We start from the raw sequence: 12,631 nt of genomic DNA, 5'->3' as shown, positions 1-12,631 counted from the left end.
TTTCCAAGGACAGCCAGTGTCCACCACACATGCTTCAGACGGAAACCAGATTTTACATCTGATTACAGCGGTTCAGGGATTGTGCTGCGATGTGGCTCCTTAATGAGATGCGTCCCTCCTGCCCTAACCCACACATGCCGTCCATGTAGGGCCCACAGAAACCATTGTCCCCTGCTGCTGTCACTCTTCCCCAACTTCACTGTGACGCACTTGAGGGTCAGAGGCCCCCAATGGCTCTGAGGCTGACTGCAGCCCCCCAGGCCCTCGGCCCCACAGCCCCCAGACCCCCGGCCCCCAGCCCCGCAGCCCCCAGGTGCCTGCATCACAGCCACTCCCACCACTGGGGCGGCCACTGGGAAGCACAATGATCTGAGAGCCTCAGGAAAACCGTCCTCCACTCCTGTTAAAACACAAATCCATATACTGTGACATAATCCTTAACCCCCTTTCCCACTGAATATCTACAAAGTTGACTGGCATGTTCTCACCTTAAAAAGTTCCTATAATTTTTCCACCCATGTGGCAGCGTGTGACTGCCTTGGAAACGCGAGGCTGTGCGGGGCCCCCACACCCCACCATGGGAGGGACGCCTCCATGTCGGGCTCAGGGGCTACATTCTGGGTGCCCGTGCTGGAGGCTGCATCCTCCTGAATCCACCGCCAGCCCGCGTGGAGTGCCAGCCACTGTCATTGCCCCGGGAGTGTGAGAGGATCCCTGCCCGCCCGCCCCCATGGGTGGCTGTGTGGCCTCAGCTCCCGCTGTGGGGCGCTAGCCACAGTCCCGCCAATGGCCTGCCCCCAAAGGCTTTGGGAAACCTTGGGTGGGTGGGGGAATCAGGCTCATTCCCAGCATTTCCACAGCAGGTGCAGAAATAAATGTCACCAGATTCACCAGATCCAGAAATCCACCAGGAGAAGGGGAGGACGAAGCACCTGCCTTCAGAATCTGGCCTCGCTGGATAAATAAGACAATGTTGCATTGACCCCACAGAACAAGATAGTCCAGGAGTATGTGTGATGGGAGGGTGCACCTATATACTACAAGGTACCTCCCCCACTGCATCTGACTCAGTGTGACAAGGACACATCCCAAGGATGGATCGCCAGGGGCTCCCTGGAGCAGCTGTCCCCACTCCCACCCACACAGCAGGGCGGGTGACCTGGAGTGAATCCCAAGTGCATCTCAGTTCTTGCTTAGGGGGACGCACCACACCCGGGAATGCCAGATCCACTGTGACACCTTCCACACGACAGCCCCTCAGTGACTTCCCACTATGACACCCCCACTGTGATGCACCCCATTACGCCTTCCCTGTGATGCCCCCATGGTAACACCCCCTTGTTATCCCTCCCGGGAAACCCTGACACACACATCAGGGTCTGGGGCATGTCCCCAAGATGAAGCCGCCATCCAGCTCCCCTAAGTATTGGCCTGCAGGACCCCAGACCCCGCCGTGGTCCCCAAGGATTCCTTTCTGTTAGCACCCGCACCCAGAGCCCCCAAACCCAGGACACTCAATGCCCTAGGGTGAATCCACACAAGTGTTCAATTCCACTGCTCCAAACCACTGCAGCCTCCACGGGGGCTCTTATAAGGGATCAGTCATAAGAAGAGGAGAACAGAACAGACGCGGAAGGTGGTTAGCATGGGTGCAGTGGGTGCCATGGGTGCTGTGGGTGATTTTCTTTGTTTATTCATGAGAGACACAGAGAGAGAGGCAGAGACACAGGCAGAGGGAACAGCAGGCTCCATGCGGGGACCCCGATGGGGGACTCCGTCCCACGACCCCGGGGTCATAGCCCTGAGCCGAAGGCAGACACTCAACCGCTGAGCCACCTGGGCTTCCTCAAAAAAATGAAGTTTTTTTAAAAGAGAGCACTCATTGTATCCATGAAAGAAAAACATTTAATACAGGGAATGAAACAATCCCGGTGTGTCAAGCGCCTTGAGCGCTGAGTGATATTTACAGTGTGATACTGTGAGCTCAAGGAATCCTATGGTTGTGGGCTCCGGGGCGGGGGGCAGGGCGGGGGTCGGTGGGAAAGGGAGGGAAGTGAGAGCAAAGGCTTCATAACAGGAGCCAATAGGGAAACTCAAGAATGGCAACATAAGGGATCCCTGGGTGGCGCAGCGGTTTGGCGCCTGCCTTTGGCCCAGGGCGCGATCCTGGAGACCCGGGATCGAATCCCACGTCGGGCTCCCGGTGCATGGAGCCTGCTTCTCCCTCTGCCTGTGTCTCTGCCTCTCTCTCTCTCTGTGACTATCATAAATAAATTTAAAAAAAAAAAGAATGGCAACATAAGCTTGTTATTTGCAAATACAGAGTAAATAGCAGGAGAAAGGAAAGTTTCCTGCCTCGTTGTAAAGCGGGATGATTTTGTGAAACTATGTTCCTGCATTATTTTGATTAAAAAGTAAGTGGCCGAGGTCAAAAACCACCTGGAGAGATTTGGGGGCAGCGGGGGGGGGCAGGGTGCCCCCGGGGAGCAGGGGTGGGGAGACCAGGTCATACCCCCCCGTTCTTCTGCCCCTGCCGCCATCCCCTGGGCGTGGGAGCTGCTGGAGCCACGGCCACCACATGCCCTCCCCTCAGGAGCAGGTTTTCCCAATGGGCACTGGCATGGGGTCACCCCATCGTCCTCGAGGCCCAAGGGAGCCATGGGAGGTGGGGGCGGATGTCATTTCTCTGTGTCTGCCCCACACTCATTTGGCCCGGGCTTAGTGTCCCCGAGGAGGCGTAGACGGGCAGCTGCCCCTGCTGTGATTCTCTCTGCTGGCTCGGCACCGCCGGGCCACACGTCTGTGTCTGCGTCCTCGGAAGCCTGGCAGCACTCTCCACCCCGAAGCCCTGGGCATGCGCCCCGGCTGCCTCCCCCAGAGCCTCCACTGCTCAGGAACACGGGCTTCCGGGGCCCCTTGGCCATCGGCAGGCTCTTCTGTGCTCCCCCTCCTGTTTCTGGGGCCACCGGGGAAATGGCAGCGCCAGGGGTCCCCACGCCGTGCGCAGGAATGGCCCCCAGGGTCGACAGCGCCCGGGCCTCTCGGGAGCGGCCCACGCGCCACAGTGCACATGGAGCCCTGCATCCAGCCAGAGGAAGAGCGGCGGAGGAAGGCCAGGGTGGCAGGTCGCCTCCCAGACAAAGCAGCGGAGGAGCTGAGTCCTGCCAGGCACAACGCAGTGTCCACCACGGCGGCGAAGGTGCAGGAAGCACACGCAGGCAGACAGCTGTGCGCTGCAGGCGCATCCTGGAAGTCCCAGTGGAGCACAGGCTGCACCTCCCCACGCTGGCGCCCGGCGGGCACCAACCAGGGCACCCAACACGGAGCAGGGCCCGTCGGAATCCCTCCCTCACCAGGGAGCCGAAGTCAAGTGGGAATGCCCACCATTCATTAGTCACCCTGTCTCACCCGTTTGTCTGAGCAACAGTAGAAGCAGAAACGGCCGCAGGGCGGGTGTTTGTTGGCAGAGGAGTGCCAGGCTCGCCCAGGTCTCGCTCCCGCCCAGCCCACCCAGCCCTCCCTGTCACCTGATCGGCGCGGCCCTTTGTCACAGTGGTTTCCCTCAAGAACTGTGAGTCGTTGGAGGAAAGGTCATGCTGGGGCCCTTTGCAAATATATGCTAATAACCATGTGTTAGATGAGCTTTATTAAAATTAAACACTGTGTGTCCAGGTGGATCTACTGGAGACATAGAGTCTAGAAAGACAGAGAGGCACGCTGCCGGGCAGTGAGCCAGCCCACAGCAGACGCTGTAACCACACAGTGGCACTCCAGGCATGTGTGGCCATGTCCACACGGCCAGCGGGCACATTCCTGGTAGGGACGCCTCCGAGTGGCCACCAGCATGCCAGAAGCTGGCATACAGTCGGAGCAGGGCGCAGTAGGAGCCAGGCCTCCAGCGGGGGTGGCCGCCCTCGGCACAGTGTCCCCAGCCCCCTCGGCATACGGCACATTGGGCTGCGTTAACTCACAGGCCAGCCCCAGTGACTTATAATAACCTGCCCAGTCTGGACCAGCTGGCCTTGGCTGCATCGATGACAAAAGTCTGCTAACCAAATCCATGACAGATCACATCCACAGAGGTGAATTTTGCCTTATTTAATTAAAAAAAAAATGTAATGACTTAAGAAATTAAAGTAGTAGAACTTCTGCCTCAGAGCCTCAGAATGGGTCCTGATGGGACCTTCACCCGGTGTCCTCTCAACCTGCAAAGGGGAGAAGCGACTCACAATGAGACGCACGGGTAGAGACCAGGAGTGTCAGCACAGATGCAGCGAGACCAGTTGGTTCCACGAGGATGGGAGTGGGTTGGGAAGCTGAGGGGAGCTGGGCGGGAGGGACAGCGCCCCAACCCACACAGAGGTCCACACGGAGAGCAGTCCCCTACCTCGCCTCTGCCCAGGGGTCCTCAGAATTCCATCCCGTGTCACAAGCTCAATATCGCTCAACCCCCACGACCCCCTGCCAGCAGGGCAGCCTGTACACAGCAGGTGCTCAGGAAATGCTGGAGGAGTGGATGAGCACATACACAGGGAGGAGCCTGTGGGGACACTGGGAATGCGGGGAGCACTGGCCGTCCATGGGGCGGGGAGAGAGGCCTCAGGAGAAACCAGCCCCATGACACTTGCACCACGGCCCCCCCCACCCCCCACCCCGCCTCCAGCACCGAGAGGGATGAATTTCCCGCAATTAAGGCCCTGCTTGTGGGATCTGTTACGCGGCCCTGCAGATGAACACCGGCCCGCAGGAGAAAGCCATTCATGGAGGCCTCCCCAGGGCCATTGGGCCTCAGGGCAGCAGAGAAATGAGGCACCTGCCTCGGCTCCCACTCCTGCATGGTAGCGAAGGCATCCCTCAGAGTTGTGCCTGCTCCGGGGAGAACGAGCAGTGCATGTGGGCGCCGTGGGAAGGGCAGGCGACCATGTGGGGGCACAAGTGGGAGGGTGGGGGCCGAGCCTCAGCGTCCTAAGGCCAGGGTCAGGGAGAGGGGCAGTCGAGGCACCAGGGCTCCCAGGCCATCAGGGTGTCACCGCGGGCCCACGAAAGACGCGGAGACCTGCTATGAGCCATCCACCACCTGGACCCCCCAAAATGTCACCACCACTAAAGGCAGCAAAACGAAGTCTGAAGGACTATTCTGGAAGGAAGGAAGGAAGGAAGGAAGGAAAGAAGGAAGGAAGGAGAAGAGACATGAGCAGTAACATGGTTCGTGGGATCTTTGATTTAAACATTTAAATAGTTTAAAATATTTAAAATATCTTAAATTTTAAAAAAATAAAATATCTTAAATTATTTAGAGCAATTCCTACAAAGGAGATTACAGACATAACGGCAAAACTTTGAACACCGCTGGATCACAAATAAAAGTATCATTTTGAATTTCCTACATGTGATATTTTCATTGTGGTCGTATAGATGTTCACCTTTGTTCTCAGGATACACAGTATTTCCAAGCGTCACGGGATGCCTGGGTGGCTCAGTGGTTGAGCATCTGCCTTTGGCTCAGGGCGTGATCCCAAGGTCCTGGGATCAAGTCCCACATCGGGCTCCCTCTGGGGAGCCTGCTTCTCCCTCTGCCTGTGTCTCTGCCTCTCTCTGTGTGTCTCTCACGAATAAATAAAATCTTTTTTTTTTTTTTTTTTTTTTAACCAAACAGCAGCTTTTACTGAGCTCCAGGTAGGGCTGGCCTGGCACAGCTAGTGCAGCTAGTGCAGCAGACTGGCCCCTCAAGGGCCAGTCTGTGGTGTGATAGGAGATGCAAAAGTGCACACATCAGAGTTGCTCTTCATTGCTCAGCTGGGTGGCTCAGATGGGAGCAAACGCCAGGGTTCTCTGGAGACCAGAACCAGCCAGTGTGGCCCCTCCACCTATCCTCAAGGCCCAGCTGGGTCAGCCCCCAGGCCCTGAGGCAGCGCCGGCGTCCTGGGCGTGTGGAGTACTGCTGTCCCCACTGCTCCACGGGAGAAAGATGACCAGTAGCACAATCAGGATGATGAGCAGGCCAACGCCCACCACCAGCCCCAAGTAGATCCGGCAACGGACACTCTCCCAGCTCTTCTTCTGAGCCAGGTTTTTGGTTGTCTTGCTGAAGGCTGAGCTCATGTGCAGCAGTTGGTCTGAATGCAGCTCCAGCTCGGCCAGTTTCCCATCGCGCTCCAGGACCTTGTCGAAGTTGTTGAGCAAGATTTCTGTCACCTCATCCGCCTGCCACTGGCATCATTCCAACTCTTTCCCTGCCATAGCTGCAGCCGCCACCTCGCCAGCCAGCAGGGTTCCTGTGTCACTGCGCAGCCGCGGTGCCAGATACCCGGGCTAAATAAAATCTTAAAAAAAAAAAAAAAAAAAAAACAACAAGTGTCATAATATCTGCATCTCACTCTCAAATGGCTCAGCCAGTAAAACACATGTAGAGGAGCACACGCGTGTGCACACTGGACAGATGACACACGTCAAAATGGCAATAGCAAATCCAGGTGGAAGTTAAGATGTTCCTGTGGGTTTGCAATTTTTCCAAATAAAAGTTGGAAGAAAAGAATGCAAATAAATAGATGACATTTCTGGGGAGAGATAAGCAGGAAGGAAGAAGCCTGTGAGGAGAAAGAGAACCTGCCTGAGTCTGTGGGGTAAGGTGACGACTTCAGGGTCAAGAGCAGTGTGTATGAGGATGACTGTTTGGGGCAGGTTTATAACCAACAACAACGTCAGGGCCAATACCATGGGGGAGGGGCGAGCGTGGCCCCGGCCTCACGGGCCTCACAAACCTCACAAGCCTCACAGGTCTCACCGTCCCCACGGGCCTCATGGGCCTCACGGGCCTCACGGTGTTGGAAGGAAGCCAGGGCTCTGGGGCAGCGGCGGGAGATGCAAGGCAGCTGTGAACAGGACAGGAGTCCAGGGACTGGAGGCCGGAGAGCACGCCCTGGCCACCTGGGAGGAAAGCCCACAACAGGTCACACAAGCTAAGGTTGTAGACAAAGACCCCGGGCGTCCACTACTGCCTGCAAGGTCACTGAATTGAATCATCAGGTAAAATGGAATCTCCAATCAGAAGTTTCTAAAAAGCACAGTTTATAGAAACAAGTATAAAAGAAAATAATTTGAGACACTGAAAGCAAAGAGCTCGAAAGATAAATCGGGAAACACCGAGTCTGTGCTGCCCAGGGGGTCAAGAGCCCGCGTTCCAGAAGGGAAGCCCCACATTCACCCCACACTCGCCACCCAGCGCACCAGCACCAGAGTGTCTGCAGCCTGCACGCTCCCCCAGAGTGCCCTCGTGGAGATGTCCTAGCTCCTCCCCGGGTCTGGCAGCCCTTCCTTCCTTCCAGTCTTACTGTCTGGCCCTCACTTCCCAGATCCTGGGGGGGCTAGGGGGGCTGAAGCAGCCATCCCTCCAGGTGGGGGGAGCATGACCACGGGCCAGAACTCTCCCTCGCCTTGTCCCCTGACTGGGCTCCAGCCCCCCACTCCTCCCCCTGCCTGGTGGCTCTGACCCCCACCCTGCAAACACCAGCTCCGTGCCGGCCACCACGCAGGCCTGTCCTTCCGCGCTGCCCAGAGAGCCCGCGTGCAGGCCCTGCTCCCAGGAAGGAGCCCAGGAGGTGAGAGGGGAGGACGGACACACTGCTGTTCCTGCCGAGACTGGTTTCTGGGGACGCCACGGAAATGCTGGTGTCCCCGCCTCCCGTTGCACATGCACACGCACATGCAGATGTAAGCAAAGGTTCTGGGGGCGGATGGGGCAAGGGTGGCCCAGGGGTTGGACAGAAGCCAAGTGGAAAGCACTGGGCCAAGCTGTGGGGAGGGACGGTGTGGGAGCCGGGGGTGATGGCGGCACAGAGCCCCCACTGACCATGCTATTGGTTCAGCGCCCGAGGCACAGACCCCAACTGCGTCCTTGCTGTTGCCACAGACCTGGACTTCATCTCCCGTCAGTCACGCATCACCTGAGGGGACTCTGATAGCCTCTCGTCCTCCTTCAAACCAGACTCTTCCCTGGGGGGATCTGAAAGGGACCCCCCACCCGCTGACCAGCACCACATAGATTGTGGCCAGTCCAGATGGCACCTTCTGAGAAATGCAGAAAGCCCCCTTCTCCTGGTCCCTGAGCCTGCAGGAGCTTGGGCAGGTGCCCCAAGGGCTCCCCAGCCAGGACGGCGGGTGCCGGTGCACCTGGGTCTTGGGTCCTGAGCCCACCCGGCCTGGGTCTCCTGCTAGAGGCTCGCAAATCTGTACCTTCTTTTTTCAAGTTAGTTTACTTTAGTGCAACGTGATTCACACACAGTGTCACGGGAGTTTCGGGGGTGCACACCTTCCCCATCAGGAGCTGCGGGCAAGACAGCCGTGTCCGTAGGTCCCAGGTGGCACTTGAGGAGAAGCCGTCCTCCTCACAACAGCCCCGTAGAGCTGGGCCTCCGACAACGCCCACCCTAACCCCTGGGCCCCAATCACTGAACCCGGCTGGGGAGCATGGGTGCTGCCTCCTGCGGGGAGAGAGGTAAGAGATGGCCGGGACTTGTGCTGGAACCTCGCAGGAACCGCTGGGGGACGATGTGTCTTGACTGCGGGGGGTGAAACCACACCCGCTGGTGCCTGACATGGGGCCTCGGAAACCAAAGGGCAGATCGGACCCAAGCAGCTCAAGCCACTCGTCATGGACCCACTTCTGCAAAATCCAACCAAAGGGGATAATCTGTGAATGATTGTGCCAGACGGAATGGCGGCTTCCAGGGCGTGCGCCCCCACCCTTCCCAGTGCAGGGAGCACCGGCGTGCCTGGGCAGCGTCGGGGCCCTGCCGCCCCTGGCCCTGAAACACCGTCTGCGGCTGTGAGGTTTACAGAGTTCGCTGGGTTCTGGGTAAGACTTTTGTGGATTTTTGCAGACCTAGTGATTGCTCCCATGAGCCAGTTTATGTTAACATGATTCCAGTTAACAAACATCCAATTTGACTCAGGGAGAGAAGCACAAAGGGCCAAGGTGGTGGGACTGTGTGCCTGTCCTCCCACTGCACCCCAGCCTTGGACGCCCTCTCTGGGGCACAGGGAGCCCCTCTTCAGTGCAGGCCGGTCCTGGAGGCTCTGGTTACCTCGGAAGACCACAAGCTTGTGTGTCCCCATAGCGAGTGCCCCGAAGCTGGCAAGGCACCACAGAGAGCAGACCGGGCTCAGCGGGAGGAGGTGTTGGCCACGGTGGGTCTCGGATCCTGCGCTCTCCAGGCACAGTTAGCATGGCCTGGCCTGCAGTCCACTGTCCCCAGGACGACCAGTCCTCGGGCTTTGCAGTCATGGCATTCAGTTTGGGTTTGTGCCTGCTGGGCAGCGTGGGGGGTCCCATTATGGGAAACCCAGGGCAGCTCCAAGGACCCCGGCACACCGGGCAGGAGTGCCAGCCATAGCTCTTGCTGACCCGCCTCTGCACAGATGGGCTGAGGCCGGAGAGGGATGCAAGCAAGCCCCAGGGGCCCACTCACCCCCCCCCCCCCAGTCCTCAGTCCTCTGAGGACCCCGCATGAGGGGCGAGCCAGCATCGTCCGGGGGGCAGACCCAGTCCCCCGCTCAGCCTGGATCGCCACGCTGAATCGCAGCAAAGGGAATGAACGTACAGAAAGACGGCAAGAACCCAAGCAACTGAAGCAAATCAGACCCAGTAGGTCGTCCTGTCCCCCTGGAAGGACACTGGGCCCTGAGGTGGCGGGCCCTCCGAGCAGAGCCTCCAGCCCTGCACCCCCTTCCAGGTGCCGTTGGGCCCCCCTTACCTTGGCTCATGCCTGCCACCTGCCCCTGCTCCTGACACCTCTGTCTCCTGGTGGTCACACGATCCCAGGAACAGCATCTGGGCGGTTGGAAAAGCATTTTCCATAATGCGACTAAAAACAGCCCCAAACAGCCCTGGTGGCGCAGCGGTTTAGCGCCGCCTACAGCCCGGGGTGTGATCCTGGAGACCCGGAATCCAGTCCCACATCAGGCTCCCTGCATGGAGCTTGCTTCTCCCTCTGCCTGTGTCTCTGCCTCTCTCTTCGCTCTCTCTGAATGAATGAATGAATGAATGAATGAATGAATGAATAAATAAATAAATAAATAAATAAATAAATAAATCTTTAAAAAAAAAATGGCCCCAAACATGCCAAAGTCTCCACCAGAAACGCCCCTCGTCCAATCTTGGTCTCTCCGCTCTGCTGAAGACGCTCTGCGGCCTCGGCCATGTGACCATCACCACCACGCGCGGCCGGCCCCTCGCCCCACGCAGCTTCCTTCCAGCTTCCCTCCGTCGGGGCGGCGGCGGGCAACACAGGTCCCTTCCTTCCAGCGCCATCCCTCTGCCTGATGGGTCTGACAGGCCAGAGCTGACACAGAATTAACAACGGTTAATAAGCGTGATGGTCTGATAAACTAACAGGCCGCGTTTCTGTAAGAGGATCACGGCTCCTTGACGTGCCGCCTGCTTGTTCTGGCAAATACAGGAATGCAGGCACATCCCAGGTGTTCAGGTGAGCCGGAGGGGTCACTCAACACCTGCAGGACAGTCACAGTCCGCGGCCTGGATGAATTAAACCTGACTTTTCTTTGTCTTATTTTCACAAAAAGAAAACTATGAGGCACAAGGCTTGTTTCTTACATCACTTCCCTGCGCGCCGTGTCTAGCAGACGCACTGGCGCTCACCCGACGTGCAGCGTCATGAGCGAGCACAGTCACCCCAAGCCTCAGAAGCCCCCGCAGCCCGTCCCCGCCGCTGCTGGTGGCCCACCTCGTGGGGTGGGGTTGTGCAGGGCAGGGAAGGCAGATGCCAGGCAGAACCGGGCACCCCGCACCGCCCCGTCTCCTCCCTGGGATTTGCCACTGCCCTGGGGGAGCCGTCCTTGTCTCACGCCACCCTCGAGGCACAGACTCCGGGAAGTGAGTCCTCCAGGCTCTTCTCTTTTGCTGCCTTTTAAATTCCCAGAGGGTGGCTGCCCATAGCCGACCATGGATCACCATCGGGGCAGGACCTGAACAGAGAAGGCCACCGGGGTTCTTTGCGAGAACAGCACCCGAGATTCTGGAAATGAACACCCGGACTTTCCCTCCAGAGAATGGAGGGAAAGAGGGGAGGTCAGACACAGCCGGGCAGCCTGGGAAGGAGCCGATCCCGGCAGCGCCTCCCTCCTGAGTCCCTGCCTGCCTGAGATGCTGGCCACTGCCCCAGCTGCGGCTCCAGCAATGTTCCCATTGGGGTGACACATGTTTTCACCCAACGTGCTTTTTCACATTCTGGAATAAACACTTTGCGTCTTTGAGATGAAGCTCTTTCTCTCCCCTTCCTCTCTTTTAATAACTGTGGGCCCCTGGCAGCGGCAAGAAGTTCCCCACGGCTGAGGCAGGTAATAACAGGTGTTTCTGATGGTCCTGACACCGAGCTCAGCGTTTCTCCAGAAAGCTGGCTTGTTGGTTTAGTGGCGTTTGAGCCCCAGACTGACACTTGTGGCTCTGTCCCCCTGTGAAGGCAGGGCTGAAGTGCTCGGGGCGCGCAGCTCTGCCCGGCACTCGCCCATGCTCATCAGCACCCATGTTACCTCCGGCTCTGAGACGTGGAAACAGCAGGACTTGGCCCTCCTGCTTCCTGGCTTGGTTACCGTGGTGGTGGCCAGGCTGTCAGGACAGTGCTTGGCCTTGCCTCTGGCCCGCAGCCCTCCTGGGGGGCCTGGGTCGTCCTGGTGGAGATGCCCACCCTCTGTGCCAAGGGGAAGGCAGCACGGCCCCCTGCCCGGCCCTGCCGAGGTGGACATGAGCCAGCAGGTACTGGGAAGGGAAAGGGCAGGCAGGGGACTTGGCCCCCCACCCCCTGAGATCAGGGTGGCGCGGCATCCACGTACATGATGGCAACACGGGCGGCAGGGAACCAGGCCCCCCAGAGAAGGAGCACACAGCCCCTGCACCCGAAGACTTGGGGGCTCCACGGGGAGCACTGTGCACACTGCGCACCTGGCCTTTCTCAGCCAAGTAGTTTTTTGCCTCTGGGGGCGCAGGGGGCAGCAGAGGGTGCCAGGGAGCAGAGGGAGGGTTCCATCTGGGCCCCCAGCCCCTAGCACAGCAGGCCTAGAGGGAAAGTGCCCAATACTCAGAAAATGCCATTCCTCATGTTTCTATCCCACTTTGTCTCTGATCGCAGGCAAACAAGAATGCCCCCAAAGGGTCATGGAGTTCAGTGAAAATCCTACAAGCTTTTCCAGAACAAATAACAGACACTGACCCCTGGCCCCTCTTTGCATGAGAATTAACATCAGCAAGCCCTGCCTCACTAGCAGCAACTGGGCTTCATAAATGCCAGCTTCTGATTTAAAACTCGGAATTTTTTTTTCTTCTTAAGAAGCCAGAAGAAAAGGGGGCACTCGGAGCTCATCTGCATTACAGATCAGGCCTCTTGGAGAAAACCAACCATCCATAATTCATTACGTGTTCCTGCAGGGGCTGCAGACGGCCTGAGCCTAGCAACAGAGTCCTGGCAACGCGGCGCAGCCAATCCGCGGGGGCCTGGGCTCCGCCGCCGGGAGGGGCCGCCGACAGCCCGGCCGCTCGGGCATCTGCACAGGCCTTTTCATGAGCGATTCCGTGGGTGGGCCGGGCTCGCCCGAGGAGGGATGGCAGCCTGAGAAGCTG

The 12,631-nt window shown here is 58.3% G+C and overlaps 1 pseudogene; it reads right to left on the bottom strand.

The window, feature by feature from the left end:
- Window positions 1-5,372: 5,372 nt before the first annotated feature.
- LOC102156361 lies at window positions 5,373-6,240 on the bottom strand (annotated as a pseudogene).
- Between the last annotated feature and the right edge of the window lie 6,391 nt (window positions 6,241-12,631).

This window comes from Canis lupus, chromosome 16, assembly GCF_011100685.1.
Source record: "Canis lupus familiaris isolate Mischka breed German Shepherd chromosome 16, alternate assembly UU_Cfam_GSD_1.0, whole genome shotgun sequence".
Taxonomy (NCBI): Eukaryota; Metazoa; Chordata; class Mammalia; order Carnivora; family Canidae; genus Canis; species Canis lupus.
This window is presented reverse-complemented; position numbering and strand designations above follow the sequence as displayed.